Source organism: Peromyscus leucopus, chromosome 8a (assembly GCF_004664715.2).
Source record: "Peromyscus leucopus breed LL Stock chromosome 8a, UCI_PerLeu_2.1, whole genome shotgun sequence".
In the NCBI taxonomy this organism is placed as follows: Eukaryota; Metazoa; Chordata; class Mammalia; order Rodentia; family Cricetidae; genus Peromyscus; species Peromyscus leucopus.
This window is the reverse complement of record NC_051085.1, coordinates 19,944,431-19,961,692: the sequence shown is the minus strand read 5'-3', so window position 1 is coordinate 19,961,692 and position 17,262 is coordinate 19,944,431. Positions and strand designations below refer to the sequence as shown.

Genomic DNA, 17,262 nt, shown 5'->3' with positions numbered 1-17,262 from the left:
ACCACCCATTTAAAGAATTATTTTGTATTGAATATGTGTTAGACTCTGTGAGAGCGCCAAAAGGACTAACACAAAGTATGCTGCGTATCATCTTGTCCTTTGTCTTTTGGGTTGTGAGCCTAGCTTCTAAGGACTAAGCCGTCCTTACCTTTTCTTGGCCTCCTGCCACCTCCCTATCACCACTTCCCTTCTCAACTTTTGGTTCTTGCTGTGGGATGTTTTGTGTGCTGTGAATATGTGTTGCCCTGATTGGATGATAAATAAAACACTGATTGGCCAGTAGCCAGGCAGGAAGTACAGGCATGATAAGCAAACAAGGAGAATTCTGGGAAGAGAAAGGCTGAGTCAGGAGATACCGGCCCACCGTCCAGGGGACAGCATGTAATGTCACACAGGTAAAGCCATGGAATACATGGTGACATAGAGATTAACAGGAATGGGCTGAGTTTAAGTGCAAGAGCTAGTTAGTAGTAAGCCAGAGCTAATGGACAAGCAGTTTAAATTAATATAAGCCTCTGTGTGTTTACTTGGGTCTGAATGGCTGTGGACTGGGTGGTACACAAAAACACTTCAGCTACAGGTTCTGGGTGTGGAGCCCCTCAACAGTGGTACTGTGGTGATATTTTATTTGTGCAACCCAATAAAGTTTATCCAAGCATCAGAGGAAAAAGGCAGCCACTATAGTAAACATAGAGATCAGACAGTGATAGCACACGCCTTTAATCCTAACATTTAAGAGACAGAGTCACCTGGATCTCTGTGAGTTCAAGGCCACACTGAAAACAGATCCAGGCATGGTGGCACATGCCTTAAATTCCAATGTTAGTTAACCATAGAGGTCTGGAGTTCTGGACAAACAGACAGGAAGTGACAGAGCTGGGCAGGAAGAGAAAGTGATGTAGCTGGGTGAAGAGAGGAAATGAGATGACAGAACAAAAAGGTATATAGGCGTGGTGATACAGGAAGGGACTCTCTTTGGAGACCGAGGTGTCAGTGAGTTGGGCTTGGTTGTGGCTTTTCCTATTCCTCTGATGTCTTGGGTTTTCACCTCTATATCTGCCTCTGGGTTTTTTATTAATAAGACCATTTAGCAATTTGTCTTACATGGTACCCAGGCTTCTTTCCACTCATTTATGCTTCTACACTCATTACACTGAAAAGCAAATAGTACCTTGGGCGTTTACAACTGAACATAGGAGTTGTAAGGCATCCTTTCATTTCCAGTAGAGTTTCAGGAAGGTTTGTTCGTGTTTTTCCTTTAAGAAAAAAACAATTCTTTTCTCCTAAAACAGGATCCTTTGTCTAGAAACCATACTAAGGACTCCATTGTTCCACATCTCTTTCCTCCATCTAGTAAAGCTTTATTACATCCACAGTAAACATCTCAATTTTACCTATTTGCTGAGATCCCCTCCTATGTGGGAGTGCTACTTGCTCCCTCCTCTCTCAATCCCTATTAGCCTTTCATCTTGGAATCTACAATAAACTTTTCTCCAAAACTCACCCCCTGTGTCTCTTTGTTGGCTAAGTTTTTGATATCCTAGCTCCCTAAGGAAGGTTTTATTTTTCTCAAAGACATGCACAATATTTCTACATCATTTCTTTTCTCCATTCCATGCCTTCTTTTTCAACTTTTTCATTCTGTCTTTCCTTTCTCTTCACATTTCCTGTATGAGTTATGTACAAGACTCCTGAATTTTAAATTAATATGGAGTGTTCCTAGTGATTAATTTACACTGCACTCCATTAAATATTGTATTGGTGGGAAAAGGATGCTTTATTCAGTCCTCAAGGATCATCCACTCACCATGCCTATACCATTTTTTATGCATTTGAGTTTAAATGGACTAGAAATATTTGGATTAAATTTTCCTCTGACCTTTTAGAAACACATAGTTTCTAAATTATGGAAAAATTCTTTATCAAAATGATTTTCACATTTAGGAGGGGAAAGTTGTATGTCCCACCGCTAAATTTAAACAAAATATGTAGTGCATATCAATTTCAAAACTAAAACTGGATAAAATGTGAATATCCACAAACTGCTGTATTTCCTTTGTGAAATGGTCAATAGCTGCTTGAGGTCTTAAAATTCCACCTTTATGCTCAGTTAGAAAGAAACAGACAAAGCACAAATAGTAAATGAATACTAGAAACAATTTCATCTTATTCTGTCTAAATGAAGTATGGTAATTTGATATGTAAAGCTATACTTATGTTCTGGTTCCTTTCAGAGAGATATAATAGAAAGAATATGTGGTATGGAGTTTAATGGTCTGATATTTGGATAATGGTCATGCTATTTATTGGCTTCTGAGCAAGTTATTTTACCTTGGTTATGACCAGTTTTCTCATAAGTGATACAAATGGTTAAACTGTGATAAGGATTCATTTTTTTAATTTTTTTATTTTATAATTTAATTTAATTTTACATATCAGTCACAGATGATTAATTTTTTAAAAAAATGTTAAAATTTACTCTGACCTAGTGTTATAAAGAAAAAGAGGGGATGGGAGACATATAACTAACAACTAACAACTGAGTATGTGTAAAAAGAAACACAGAAACCTACTTTTTAGAAGCTTCCACACACATGTGTCTCTTGTGGTTTAAGAGTCTGGTCTTGGACTCAGATTATGCTATGAAAAGAGAACATGAAGTTGGGAGGAGGTAGGATGGGATCTCCTGGGAGGAGGTGGGTGGATAACAAGGGTTGTCATGATCAAAACACAGCATACGCTTGCATGAAGTCTCAAAAATGAAGAGAAGCAAAGTAGAATATTTTATATATATATGAATTAAAGTGAATGTCACAATGAAACCTGTTACTGCGGATACTAATTAAGATGTCTAGAAAATGTCAATGTATGTACTTTTATATCACACATAAATCAAGCAAGAAAATTTAGTAAGGGTCTTCTACAGACTTTCCTTTGAGAATGGGAATATAATGGGTATGATAAATGAAAGGTAAGTTTTCGCTTTTTACTTTATTTAGCTGGGTATTCTAAATTTTTAATTATAGTAATGGTTAGTATTCATTTTATAATTTTGCAAAATATATTTAAGTCATTAACAATAAATACAGCAAATAAAAATTCTTCTGCATGGAATAGAAGAGCAGATACAGATTTAGGAAAACAGGGAGCTATACATGGAAAATATGATACCCACAGATATTGATAATGTGTACATCTCTTCTGATGCTTATTTGACACAAAGATGGTGATAAAAGAATGCATATTCTTTTTAAAAAATTTTAAGTTGGGGGAATGTCTATGATAATCTCAGAAATTTGTTCCTCTGAATGTGAAAATTTTTTGCTAAAATACAAATAGCAATTCTTGTTTACTTCAAGAATGACAGAATGACTTGTTAGAACATTGCTTTCCCAGATGGTTTATACTTTAAATCATTACAAATGTAGAAAATAAAATGTTCAACTTTAAGAATTCATAAAACAGTAAAATAAGTTTGAAGTAAAATCACCAAATTGTACTGACATTGAATGCTCCATTAAACTGAGTTAAGGGCCTGTATGCAGTCACATGAAAGGGATTTTCATTATTCATTATTAGCGAGTAGTTCTCACTTTGACAATATTTCTTGTGGTTTAATTGGCTCAAGGATTGCTTGAGAAATGAAAATAGACCAAGTCTCTAATCCTGTTCCTTATCTTTTGTTTATGAGGAAATTTTGATTCCTGCCCTTCCCTGGATTTCCTGACCTGTCCACTTCTCTACACTCTCTACCATAGCAGCTGTCTATTGTCCTTAAGAGAGTCCGCTGAGAAACTCTTTGAACATCCCCTTAATTTAGTATAGAATCTTTCCATTCATTGACTCCTCAAGAACTCTACAAGTTTTATTTTTTCCACTTTCTTTAAAAATTGAAACTACTGTCACAACATGTAGAGGGCCTAGGTCGGTCCCATGCAGGCTCTCTGGTTGGCTGTCAGTTCAGATTCTTTGAGCTCTTATGAGCCCAGGTTAGTAGTTTCTGTGGATTTTCTTGTGATGTCCTTGACCTCTTTGGCTCTTACACTCCTTCCTCCTTCTCTTCTGCAGGATTGCCCAAGCTCAGCTTAATGTTTGGCTTTATGTCTCTGCATCTGTTTCCATAAGTTACTGGATGAAGGCTCTCTGATGACAATTGGGGTAGTCACCAAAGTGGTCACAGGTGATGGCCAGTTCAGGCTATATATCCATTGTTGCTACGAGTTTTAACTGGGGTCATCCTTGAGAGTTTCGCTTGCACAAGGTTTCTATCTGACCCCAAAATGCACCCCACCTTTTCAGTCATCTCTTTCAGTACTCTTGCCCTCCATCTCGACCCAACCAGATCCCTCATGTTCTCATCCCTATCTGCCCTGAGTTCAACCACGAAATCTGAGAGTGGTATAGCTTGATCTACTAGTGGGCTTCCTAACTGTGGAAGCAGGGGCTGTCCCTAATACTTTGGCTGATTTTGGAAACCTATTTCTCTTTGGACATCATCATTTAAAGATTATATTTGGGGGGCTGTGGAGATATCTCAAGGGTAAATTGCATAAGAATAAAACTACACTAGAAAACAAGTGCTTCACCACACATCTGTTTTCTTTGTCCGGTATATATTTATGTAAAATCTGCTGTGTCCTCTTATTTAATTTTAATGCCTCAGGAAATATGTCTTTCATTTCATTTTCTTTTCTACATATAACAGACACATGGCATGTATATATTACAAAAGGATCAATTGATAAGATACAAACCATGAAACATATCATTTAAAAATGCTAAAATAGAACAATCTCATATTTTTAATACGAGTCTTATCATTTATGTTTATCTTAACCTAGATGCTTACAAGAATCTTAAACTACAACGTGTATATGCTAATGAACCACTTTTCACAGTAGTGCAGAAGTTAGTTTATTACAGCATGAACAGGATATATTTTGCAGAACTATAGAACTCTTTACAGAAAAAAAATTCTGATTCCAACTGATTTCTGTTTATCACCAGAATAACCAAATTGTAGTAATTTTCATTACTAAATAAGTTATGAATAAAATTTGTAGCTAGTGGTTATAAATTCATTAAAAATATCAAAAAAGGAACCCCCCAAAATTTGATGTATGTAGACTAAGATAATTTACTGCTCATGAAAATAGCCAAACACCAGAAAGCAAGAGAGATTAGAGAGAGACTAAAGAAAACACTCCAATATCCTACCTTGCTCAGTTTTTGGTGTCCTGCCCATGATCCATTAGTATGGAGAACTAAGAAGCACACATGTTCACTCGGTACTTGCTCTGTGATGCCCTTCAGGTGTACTGTTGATGCTCCTGGGCATCACTGCCAGGCTGTAAGAGACACACAGGAAGTAGGAATTAAGAGGACACTGTCATGAGTGCCTAGAGTTCAGGAGAAAAACAATGGCAAGAAGAGAGAGGTACAAATCATACAGCCATTGCTTGGATCACACGGCTTAGAGACTTCTCTGGTTTTATTGGCTTTTATTTTTCCCATGGCTAATCAGGAAATATTCCAATTTTCTTTGGTGATATTTATTTCAGTTTTGCAAATAGCAGCCGAGATGTGTGGTAGAAAAGATATGAAAAAAAGCCAATGTTTCATATAGTCTCAAGAAAAAAAATTATAATAGAAGATGATCTTTAAGACTAAAATATTATAATTTTTAGTCCAGAAAGATATGGTTGGAGTTTTGGATGGGATGATCTGGCAAAAATGAAACAATCTGGGAATTAAAGGGCAGATTTGAAATTTTGGGATTTTAATATTGAATTTATTATTTATTTATTTATTTATTTATTTATTTATTTATTGCTGAGATACTTATGAGAGAAAAGAGTTCAAAGATTTCTTTTGAAAATTTAAGGCCCAGTAAATATCATACTCTAATTTCCCAAATAATTTTTTATTATAAAAAGTTCTCAAAATTAGAAAGTGAAATTTAATCTCTGAGTTATTTTCTTCTGTATCAATAAAACATTATTTGACAAAGAGCATCTATGTACTTACAGGAATTTGTGTAGGAGTAGAGGAAAGGAAAAAGATATGGGAGGAGGCTTCATTTTCATCTTTAAAGAAACACATAATCCCACATTAATAAATGAACACCAATAACAATAAGAAGGATTTAGTCTATTCATCAATGTAAATAATAATGTAAATAAATAGAAGCAATAATAACTATGTCAGTAACTATAATAACATAATATATAATGATCACTATATTATATAATAATAGCTGTATCTAATAACTATATCTCACACTAATTAGCTTTCCAAAGGATGATTTTATTAATTAGGTGAAAACTTTGAAAACTTTGCTACTTTAAATATATGATTAAGTGCTAAATGCCTAGAATAATATAAGAAATCCATTGTGTGTATGTGTGTGTGTGTGTGTACATGCATTTGTGTGTACACGCTCATGCATGAGTGTGTGCTGCTCAGTGGCTGACTTGAATCTTTGATGAAGCCATATTCACCGGAGATGATAAACTTTAATTTCTGGTGCTCTTGTGATACAACGATGTGTATCTTACAAATTCAGAGATACAACACTGGAATAGCAGCATGCATGGTGTGATGATTTGAATAGGAATTACTCCTTTAGGCTTATATATTTCAAAGTTTGTTTCTAAGTTTGTGTTTCAGGTATGGAGCATTTCATGAAGAAAATACAGCACTTTGAGGATATTCACATTTTATTTAGTTTTAGTTCTGAAACTGATATGCTATATGTATTTCATATAAATTTAGCAGGGCTTGGAGATAAGAAATATAAGTCACCCACATGAAAATCATTTTGATAAATTTTTGTTCATAATTTAAAAATTATGTTTATAAAAAGATCATAGGGGAATTTAATCCAAATATTTCTTATCCAATTTTTAATTTAATCCAATATTTCTAAATAAGCAGGTTTTTTCTTATTTCCTTGAGCTTCTTTATTTATGATTCACTGAAACTCTCCAATATTGTTCTTTTAAAGCATGACACTGGAAATAAATATCATGTCCTTATATATTTATAACTTAGTTCTCTAATGGTAAACTAAGGATAAGGAATAGAATTAGAGAACTGGTAAACTTTCATTTCTCAACATTTAAATCAATTAGGAGGTGTACTGGCTGGTTTTGTGCCAACTTGACACAAGCTAGAGTCATCAGAGAGAAAGGAGCCTCAGTTGAGGAAATGCTTCCATGAGATCCAGCTATAAGGCATTTTCTCAATTAGTAATCAATGGGGGAGGACCCAGCCCATGTTGGGTGATGTCCCTGGGCTGGTGGTCCTGGGTTCTATAAGAAAGTAGGCTTAGCAAGCCAGGGGAGGTAAGCCCGTAAGCAGCACCCCCTCCATGTCCACTGTATCAGCTCCTGCTTCTAGGATCCTGTCCTGCTTGAATTCCTGTCCTGACTCCCTTCAGTGATGAACAGCATTGTGAAAGGGTAAGCCAAATTGATCCTGCCCTCTCCAACTCGCTTCTTGGTCACGGTGTTCCTTTGCAACAATAGAAACCCTAACTAAGACAGGATGTGTGGCCTTGGTGGATGTATGTCACTAGGGGTAAGCTTTAAGGCTTCAAAAGCCCACCCCTGGCCACGAAAGTGTCTCTCTCTTTACCTGCTGCCTGAGGATCCAGGTGTATGCTCTTAGCTACTGTTCTAGTGCCATGCCTGCCTGCATACTGCCACACTACCTACCATGATGGTCATGGTCTCAACCTCTGAAAGTGTATGAAAGTCCCCAATTAATGCTTCCTCTTATAAGTTGCCTTGGTCATTGTATCTACTCACAGCAATATAACAGTAACTGAGACACATGGTTTTGTTTCTTTCTGTGAGCTTTGTTGTTCAAAATATCATTCTCACCATTAAAATTTCCCTACCTTTATTGAAACTAAACATGACAGAATTGTCAAAAGCTTCTAAGATTAATCAACACTTCAGCTAAATTAAGATTGGTTGAGGCATCTGTACATGACATGCTGTTTCATGGCTATTCTTGTTGCCTCTCTATTCCTCTCTCTCTCTCTCTCTCTCTCTCTCTCTCTCTCTCTCTCTCTCTCTCTCTCTCTCATGTGTGCACACATGTGCACATGTGTGTTCCCTTGTTTTCCTTTATCACTTGACAATTTATTATCTTGACACAGAAACTCTCACTGAATTGGAAGCCTGTCATTTTGGCTTAGGCCAGCCAGGCAGTTTTCAGGATCTATGTGTCTGCCTTGATTTTGGGGTTATGGGTACACACTCCACATCAGACATTTTACATTGGTGCTGAGTCCTCCTGCTTGTACAGGAAGTGCTCTTACTAACTGGGCCATCTCCTCTGCCCTCTTGTTTCGTGTTTTAAGCCATTCTGCATCTCTATTCCCATGTGCATCAAGATTGGTATTTTTTTTCTTTTTAAGGAAGCATATTGGTTTTCTTTTTTGTTGTTCTTTGAGCTTCTTTATTGGGAGTAAGTTTCACTAGTTCTCTCCAATATTGTTCTTCAGAAAGTATGATGTGTGTGTGTGTGTGTGTGTGTGTGTGTGTGTGTGTGTATCTCCAAATTCCATTCCTTCACAATATTTATATATTTATATTTTATTAATGTTACTGGGAGTACTATGAAACATCATTCAGTTTATAGGTGAAAATCTTGATTGTTAATCTCTGAGGACCATAGTGAGATTCGGCCAAACTGCTTGGATAGAAAACATGGCATTTCTTGGTTTCAAGTCTAACACTCCTACCATTCTATCTTTCAAGCAGATTAATGGGAACAAAACACACCAGTTTTATGAAGCGCCGGGAACAAAAGAATAAAAGAAATGAAGCATCAATTACATCAGTGGATACTATAGTTCATAGGTCAAGGACATTCCAAAGAGTAAGCAATGGGTGCCCTTCTCATCCCAGGCCTCTACATTGTATTCTGACATGATGCATTCAAATTCAGACTAAAATAAAATAAATTCGAGGTGCTGGGGTATGAGAACCAGCATCTTCTGTTTGATAACATTAACTTCAACTGATGAACTGTTTCTCTTAGAGAAGAAAAGCAGGAACTAGGATCAAGGAGGGATTAAGCAAGTCCTGGAAAGGTGAAGGCATGATCTGTTCATCTATAAGTCATTGCTTGCAATACTAGCATCTCAGTGTTAGTTATATTCACTTTTTGAATGCAGCATGTTATGCTCATGTCTTCTTTCATTTTCATGAAAAAGGTGTGGTGTTTGCTATTGTGTCTATTTAATAACTGAGTAAACAGAGAACCAAAGATCTTAATGATTTGTTCAAGGTAAAATGCCTAGCAGAGAGAGTCGGATTTTGAATAAAACTATGTTGAAGCCAAAGCATGTTTTTACTTTGTGTAGAGAGAATTGAAGCTCCAGAGCTAGGTTGCCCCTCCCATATTGATGTGATATTTGAGTTCAGATTGTCTCTTTGAAAAATGGAATTGGTAGTAGATACTCATTGGTTATTAACTCCCTTGAGAATTAGAATTCAATGACGAGCTTTAAGCAAAAATGATGTTTGCTTCACAGCCAAGTATCAATTGAATAAGATTCTGTTGTTACAAAGCTCCCTGTAGCTGGGCCTGTTTGCATCCACTTGTAATTCCAGCTACTGAGGCAGCTGAGGCAGGAAGATAGCAGGTAAAATACCAGTCTGGGCTACAAAGTAAATTTAAGGCTAGCCTAGAAGACTTAGTGAGATTTGGGCTCAAAATAAAATATAAGAAGTATGCCAAGGCTGTATCTCAGTGATAGAGCACCTGTCCATGCCCACTACATGTTGAAAGCCCTGGGTTAGTTCCCAAATAAATAAAAAAAAAAAATATCTGGCCGAGTAACTGAGCAAGGTAGGACACACTTGTACTCCCGGTACTTCACAGACTGAGGTAAGAGAATTATGACTTTGAGGCCAGCATGGTGCATAGAGAAAGACAAAGAATATAACAGGAAAGGGTGGGAAGTACCTTCTGTGACTGGCTGGGTTGGTAGGACTATGAAAAGAAATCTACAATTTTTAAAACAGGATGGTAGTTTCACAGTATGTTTACTGGGAATCTTTACATTCTTGCCATGAAAATTACACTTTAAGTTTCCTTCCAGTATATGTGACACATATGTGGCTAGATAATAAGTAGACCTCACGCGAGCATGATTCCTCAGAGTATAGATTCCACCTGACCATGGCAAAATACTCAGTGACAGGCATTTCACCCTTGCAGTGAGGCCTTAGTCTACCCTCTCCACCTCTTGTCAAGCTCTAAAATCCTACTTTGAAACTCAAAAACAGACATGAACACTCTGATTACAGTAAGCTGATATTGAAGGTAACCATTCATCTTGTCTATAACAATGTTTTTAAACTTTTTAGATGTGTTGAATGTGTATGAATATTTTGTCTGCATGTATGTGTATATATATATATATATATATATATCACATCACATGCACATCCAGTGCCCATGGGTATTGGATTACCTGGAACTAGAGTTAGGAATGTTGTGAGCCACCAGTTCGGTATTAGTAATCAAACCTGGGTCCTCTGTAAGCAGCGAGTACTCTAAACTACTGAGCCAAGTCTCAGGTCTGTATTTATCATCATCTTTAATCACTTTTAGATAATGCCTTTATAAAAATGTTAAGCTTTTAGTTGTATCAATAATATACTCCCTTTAAAGTCAAAGGATACAATAAAGCAAATATAACTTTTTAACAGTATCCCCTATGATCCTTTCACTGAATATGTATCTTTTCAGGTTTTCTGAGACTCTCTTCACATGAATATAATTTTATTTAAAAAATAAATGACATAATATAGTATACACTCTGTAACTTGCTTTTAAATATCTTTTCCCACAACAGTACAGATGGAGTGGTCTCATTCTTTTGCACTGCACACGGTATTTTACATATGTATAAACCACAGTTTCTTTAAGGACTCTTACTAGTAGGAAGATTTCTTCTTCCCATGAGTTATAATGCTTATCCATAAGAAGCAACAGTTCTGGTCAAGGGTTAATGTATCTTGCATGTAAAATAAAAGAATAATAGAAAAGTAAAAATGAAACAGAAAACCATATTAAATAATTTTTCTTAAAATAATATAAACTAAGTCTTCTACCCAAGTTATATGAGTACATTATTTTGATTGTTACAAAGCTAATAAAAATAAAACTTTTAAATATTTTGGGCCAGGGTGGAGTGGCTGAGGGCCCTTGAATTCAATAGTGGCTTTCAAAGAGGAGCTTGTAAATGGGTCCCATGTGTTTTCTGCCTGAGGAGAACTGAAGATGGCCCTCTTTTCAATTAACTCCGTAGGAATGGAAAAAATAACCCTTGCTAAATGGCCTAGTTTTTATTTTTGCCATTAATCCAGTTAGAGTATTAAATTTAGGATTGTAAAACATGCAAAGTGGGGAGGAGATGCGCCGTATGATTAAACACTATTACAATAGTAGGCTTCCACAGAGTTTCCATGACACAATGACGCCCTCAGCACTTATGTCCGAGGGCAGCTGGGATGTCGTAGTCTGTTTCCTCCTCTGCTGCTGTTGTGTGCCAGGGATTTATCACAGTTTCCTGGGCTGCGAACTGACAGCTTTTGAAATCTTTGACAGTTTTGATTACTTTCTGTCTCCCTCCCTCCCAATTTTCTTTCTTCTTTTCTCTTCTGCATTTTTTTTCTATCATGCTAGGAGGGAAAGAAAAAAGCACTCAGCTTCCAAATTATAATGGATCCATCTGGTTTTGGTCGGTGTGGCATCTTTCCTTTGGATACATATCTAACTGTCTCTCATTTCACATAGTGCTCCTCCCCATCCCTCTCCTCCTTTATCCTAAAAATGGTTGAAGTATGTTCCAAGTTAGGTCAGTCAGACTTTCTTTGTAGACGTTTACATGCTGAGGGGTGATCAATATAACAGGACGGTGGTTTGAGTGGCTGCAGAATTTCCATTAGAAGCCCCGGGGAGAAGTGGGCCCTGGGATTTTGAGCCAAAGATTCAGGTTCTTGCTTTCTGAAAGTTTACTCATCTGCTACTATGATCTAGGATCTTGTTATGTTTTCCATCCTAACTATATAGCTATTTCCATTGCTTCAAAGGATTTTTGACAATATGTACATTTTATACCTCATTGTCCACACACACACACACACAAAAGAGAATCTTCTCTTTTCTTCTCATTTTCCAATCTAAAACCTTCATGGGAACTCAGTGTGTCTCAGAGCAGGAGACAATTGATAGGTCTATCCATGAGGACTAGAGTTGAGTGACATTGCTTATTGAAAGTAGAAACACATACAGAGAAGGCAGGCAGGGACATTCACAGAGAGCTGTCATCTCTGAGGTTCTTGGCATCTTCCCAGGCCTGTGTCCCTGTCACTGCTCTCCAGCACTTGCCACATGCACACTGTCACCAAGCAACTCTTTGCTTTGTGCTGCATGTTCTTAGTTTCCCTCTTCTGGCCACCAGACCCTTTGTCTTTTGTCTCTGATGTTCACTTCGGTGTGTGCCCTGCCTTTCCACAAAGATTGTAACTCTACAAGTTATGCCAGTTGCTCATTTCTTGGTAGCCTATCATTAACATTTCACCCCACCTATTAAATCAAAGATGGAAAAAATTTGGCAGTTGTATGTAAATATGTCTTAGTTAGGGTTTCTCTTGCTGTGATGATACACCATGACCCAAAGCAACTTGGGGAGGAAAGGGTTTATTTCACTCATGGTTTCATACAACATTTAAAAGTACTGAGGGCAGGAACTCACACAGGGCAGGAACCTGAAGGCAGGAGCTGATGCAGAGGCCATGGAAGACTGCTGCTTACTGGCTCGCTCCTCATGTCGCTCATCCTGTTTTCTCATAGAACCCAGGACCACCAGCCCAAGTTTGACATCACCAACAATGAGCTGGATCCTCTTCCATTGGCCACTAATTTAAAGTTCCTTACGGTCAGACCATATAGAGGCATTTTCTCAAATAAGAATCTCTCCTCTCTGATGATTATAGCTTGTGTCATAAAACTAGCCAGTACAAAGCACAAGGTTAAAAAGAAAGAGAAAACATGGAAAAGAGAAGAAATATAAACTTAGGTTTTATAAGATCCCTTTTTACTGTTGTCTTGGTTACATGCTTTGAGCTTCTGGTTAATTTGGGGACTTAATTATGCTTTTTGCAGTAGTCACTGATTTCCTAGCTGGGTACATGATGATTATTCCAAGCCTACATTCTTCCTGGTGAAAGAACAAAGATATGTGTCTTTGGGCAGCTGAGGGCTACTTACAAGATCGTTTGTTGAAGGATTTTCTGCCTCTACAGGCTCCGGACTATTCTCTAGCCTCTTTAGGACCCTGCATGGATGGATTAGACAATGTCTGTTTTGTCACCAAAGGAAGCTTCATTTCCTATCCTTTATGAAAGGCAGATGATACAACAAAGTCTCTCAGCACATCAAACACCTATTTGCAGAGAGAAGATGTGTGTGGCTTCTAAGAAATTAGTCTTTCTGGTGCTTAGTGTTCATTTTTCATTTCCATTCAATGCTGCACAACAAATCTCTTCATTTCTCACTATTTCCCCCATCTCTGGCTAAATAGAAGTGGTGTGAAGCTTTTTATTTGGCAAAGGTGTAAACTCTAAGGCCCCAAGCAAAGCAAACAAAGAAGCCACCATTGCTCCCCGATCCGTTCTCATGGGAACAGTGAGGATAAACCAAGAATGAATAAGAAACTTAAACTGGGAGGGAAGTTCCAAAACTGCATTTGCTCTTTGTTTTGTAGCAGTTATTTGGGGGGGAGTAGGTATTCGCCTACAGTTCAGTTCATTAGCTCCCTCGGGGCCCCGAGATTCCTCGGTCTCACCCCATCTTCTGTCCTGTTTCTCTTGATTGATACCAGTTGAAGATTTGAACTTTGATCTTATTTGTCTCTCTCTTTTTTTTCTGTTGCATAATGGCTTACATATGTTTATGGGGAAAATTACAATAAAACCAGCTGGTTCTTCTAAAGAATTTTAGGAAGAATGACTCATCTTTCCCCTTGGTTAGCATGCATGGCACTACCTATTTGGGCCTGGTTCTCTCCACAGAAGTTCTGCTGTTGTTTCAGATGGAAGGTCACACTTGGCACCCAGATAGATGTGACAGCAGTGTCAAGTAACCCGTCCTAACACCATAGGGGAGTTAACGATTCAAAAGAGACAAAATCTGAAGTACAGAGACTCTCGTGGAAAGGAAAATGAGATGTAACACATTAATTCAGCAAGCAAATGCATTTACAGTCTCTCAGGATGGCAGGAAACAGAGTAAACATCTGGGAGATTTCAACTGTGGAGCAAAATTACAATCATTGGTTACAGAGACTTTTCTTGTCCCTTGCTTGTAAACAGCCAAATAAGTCTGTGGAAGAGTATATAAATAGGTGGAATCATCAAATCCATAATGAAGCACCCCTTGTCAGAATAAGAGTAACATTTGTACAGAAATTTAGGAAACTATAAAGAAAAGAACAACCCCAAGATTCTGAATTTTTGTCTGTGAAGAAGGGTACTCATAACTCAACCCTCAAGTACATGATCGGTGTCTATTGGCCTGCTGCATGGAGGTGGGGGTGGTCCTTCTCGTTGCTGGTCCTACCCACTAGTGTGTGGTTTGTCCATACACAAACATGGTTTCGAATCTTCTCCCTTAATTTCTTCAGAGGTCCGATAAAATACCATCTCCTCCTCATAGTCCAAAAATACTATTCTTGGTGACACGTATTGTTTCATGGCGGACGAGACATGAGTGTGTTTGTTTATTGTAGTCTTCCTTCAGGGACTTTTTATTCCTGGAGATAGAGGACTTTGCCATAATCATGTTACATTCCTAGAACTTGAAACAATGCCTGGAACATGGAACACACACATTGATGTTTGCAGAATGAGTGAGTGAGGAGGATGGAGGGATTTGAATAGTATGAAGATATACCGCTGAGGTCTCTCTGAAAGGAAGGAAGTCATCTTGCCTCTTGACACTCGGCTGTAGTCAGAGCCAACATCAGAGCTTTTTGTGGGCGGTCCTTTGACCAAGACTGGCTGAGGCTGGGGTGGAAGGATGAAGCATCTCAGTCCCAGAGCTTCCTGGGGGGATTGGCTGAGTTCTGATTCTCACACCACATGGTGGTTTCTCCTTTGACTCATTCTGTGTTTCCTCTTTCCTTCCACAGCTGTCAATCCACGAACATCCCAAACCGAAGTCCACTTCCTAGAAAACCCAAAAGATGGAGTCATGGGAAGTATTCCCTTTGATGATTTACGGCCTTACTTTGCAGGCTGCTTCTTCACCCCCCAAAAAATTCCTCTGTTTGACAGCTCTTAGATACCTGTCACTGTTCAGGGCACCAATGTGATACAAAATAAACCATCAGGTTTCCTGTGTTCCACGAAACCTGTGTTCTAGCAGGAAGGGATAAACAGTAAATAGGGAAATAAATAAGAGATCATTTGTAGGAAAGATGAGAGATACGAGACAAATAACCTAAATAATGGCCAAAATGGGGCGTGAGCATCTGTTTTTAGTTGGGTGGTCCCTGAGGGGGCCTTTGAAGGAAAGACTTTGAAGCTGAAATTAAATGGGGAGAGGAGGCAGGCAGGCCTAAGTTTGGGGGAGGGTTGTCCAAGTATGATTATCCAGTGTAGTCTGCACATGAGTGCTGGAATAAACAATAGGGTTATAAGAAACATACTGCACAACTCCTGTTTCCAGGAAGCTTATTTTCTTACAGTCATCAATGATTGTAATGTTTGAATGAAAACAACTCTAAACGTTTTATTACCCTCTTGATGTGACTAATTGTTTCAAACATTATCTGGTGCCTTAATGAGGCACTTACTGTGTGCAAGTTCTTCCTTTAGGTTGCACATGTACTATCAGAATATGTGTAAGGCAAGTGTCATCATATTCTTGTTACTTAATACTTCATAAAACCAGACACAGGGTAGACAATTTTCCAAAATTGCAACTTCAGCTATAGTTTCTTTTTCCATTGGTTTTTAAAAGTTGAAGTACAAAGCAAATGGATTTCATTATGGCATTTCGTACATACTTTCTTCTTGTCCTGACACTCTTGACCTTTATATTACATTGCATCTTCTTACTGTGTGTATAGATACGCCTTCCCAAATGGAATCCAGAAGTTTGTATGTTAAAAAAAAGTAATCCTTTCATCCTACAAGAATAAATATTTCTTCCTGCCAATATTTAGTTCAATGATTTTATAAAATGCAAAGCAATATGTTCCCCCTTGTTACAATCATTTATAACACTGTGTTCTTTGCATACCACTTCTCCAGGAGCACCAGGAAGCAGGACGATCAGCTTCCCCTGAGACTACCCTGCAAATTTTCCCAGACTTCCTTCCAACACAAAAACTTGGGAAAGAAGCGCAAATTAAACCAGTGTTTTCAGAGATAAAAACCCAAACACAAGAAAATATCAAATGAATCCCTTCAAAATTCAAAATATACATCAAACAGCTATAGCTCATATGTACACAAGTTTTTTTTTTTTTTTTGTGATCTACAAAGTCTACAGATCTACAAAGTCTCATTGGCATCGGCTCATGGCTCGTCAGTGTTGGAGTAACTGGTGTAATTTCCACTGGATGAGATACTAGATTATTTGCAACAAGACAGCTATTTTCCAGAGCTTCCTCATTACTTATCACTGATGGAGTCATATGGCAGTTTACCACAAAGTTTTAATCTCACTAGAAGACAATTGTGCTAACATCCCTATGTTTGCCTATAATTGATAGCCACGGGAAAGATATTCAGAGCTATGTGTGCTCATTTGATTTTAAATGCATAAATAAATAAAGTAACAAACCCAGCAGATTGGAGGCATATTGGATGCTAAGGCATTTCTGTTTATTATACTGCAACTTATATAGTGCTTATTACTAAAAAAGAAATGCTGAGAAAGAAACTTAGAGACACACAGTATACTACCTAGGGTCACACAGCCCTAAAATTACAGAAGATTGGAGTTCAGCCTGCTTTGGCATACAAATTGCATTTTTAAAACCACTATCTTTTTTTGTTTGTTTAAACATAATTCTTTATTGATTCTCTGGGAATTTCACATCATGCATCCCAATCCTGCTCACCTCCCAGTCCCTCCATACCCGCCCCTCCCCTTTGCAGCATCTCCCCCGGAAAATGATTAAGAACAAAACAAAACAAACAAAATAACCACCTCACCCCTCTG

General features: G+C 37.8%; 1 long non-coding RNA gene across 1 annotated transcript in view; it reads right to left on the bottom strand.

The window, feature by feature from the left end:
• Positions 1-12,713: 12,713 nt before the first annotated feature.
• LOC114692550 overlaps positions 12,714-17,262 on the bottom strand; it is a 28,561-nt gene continuing 24,012 nt past the window's right edge. Inside the window, exon 2 of the long non-coding RNA XR_003734446.2 lies at positions 12,714-15,258. This is a non-coding gene — a long non-coding RNA (uncharacterized LOC114692550). The remainder of the gene's footprint in view (positions 15,259-17,262) is intronic.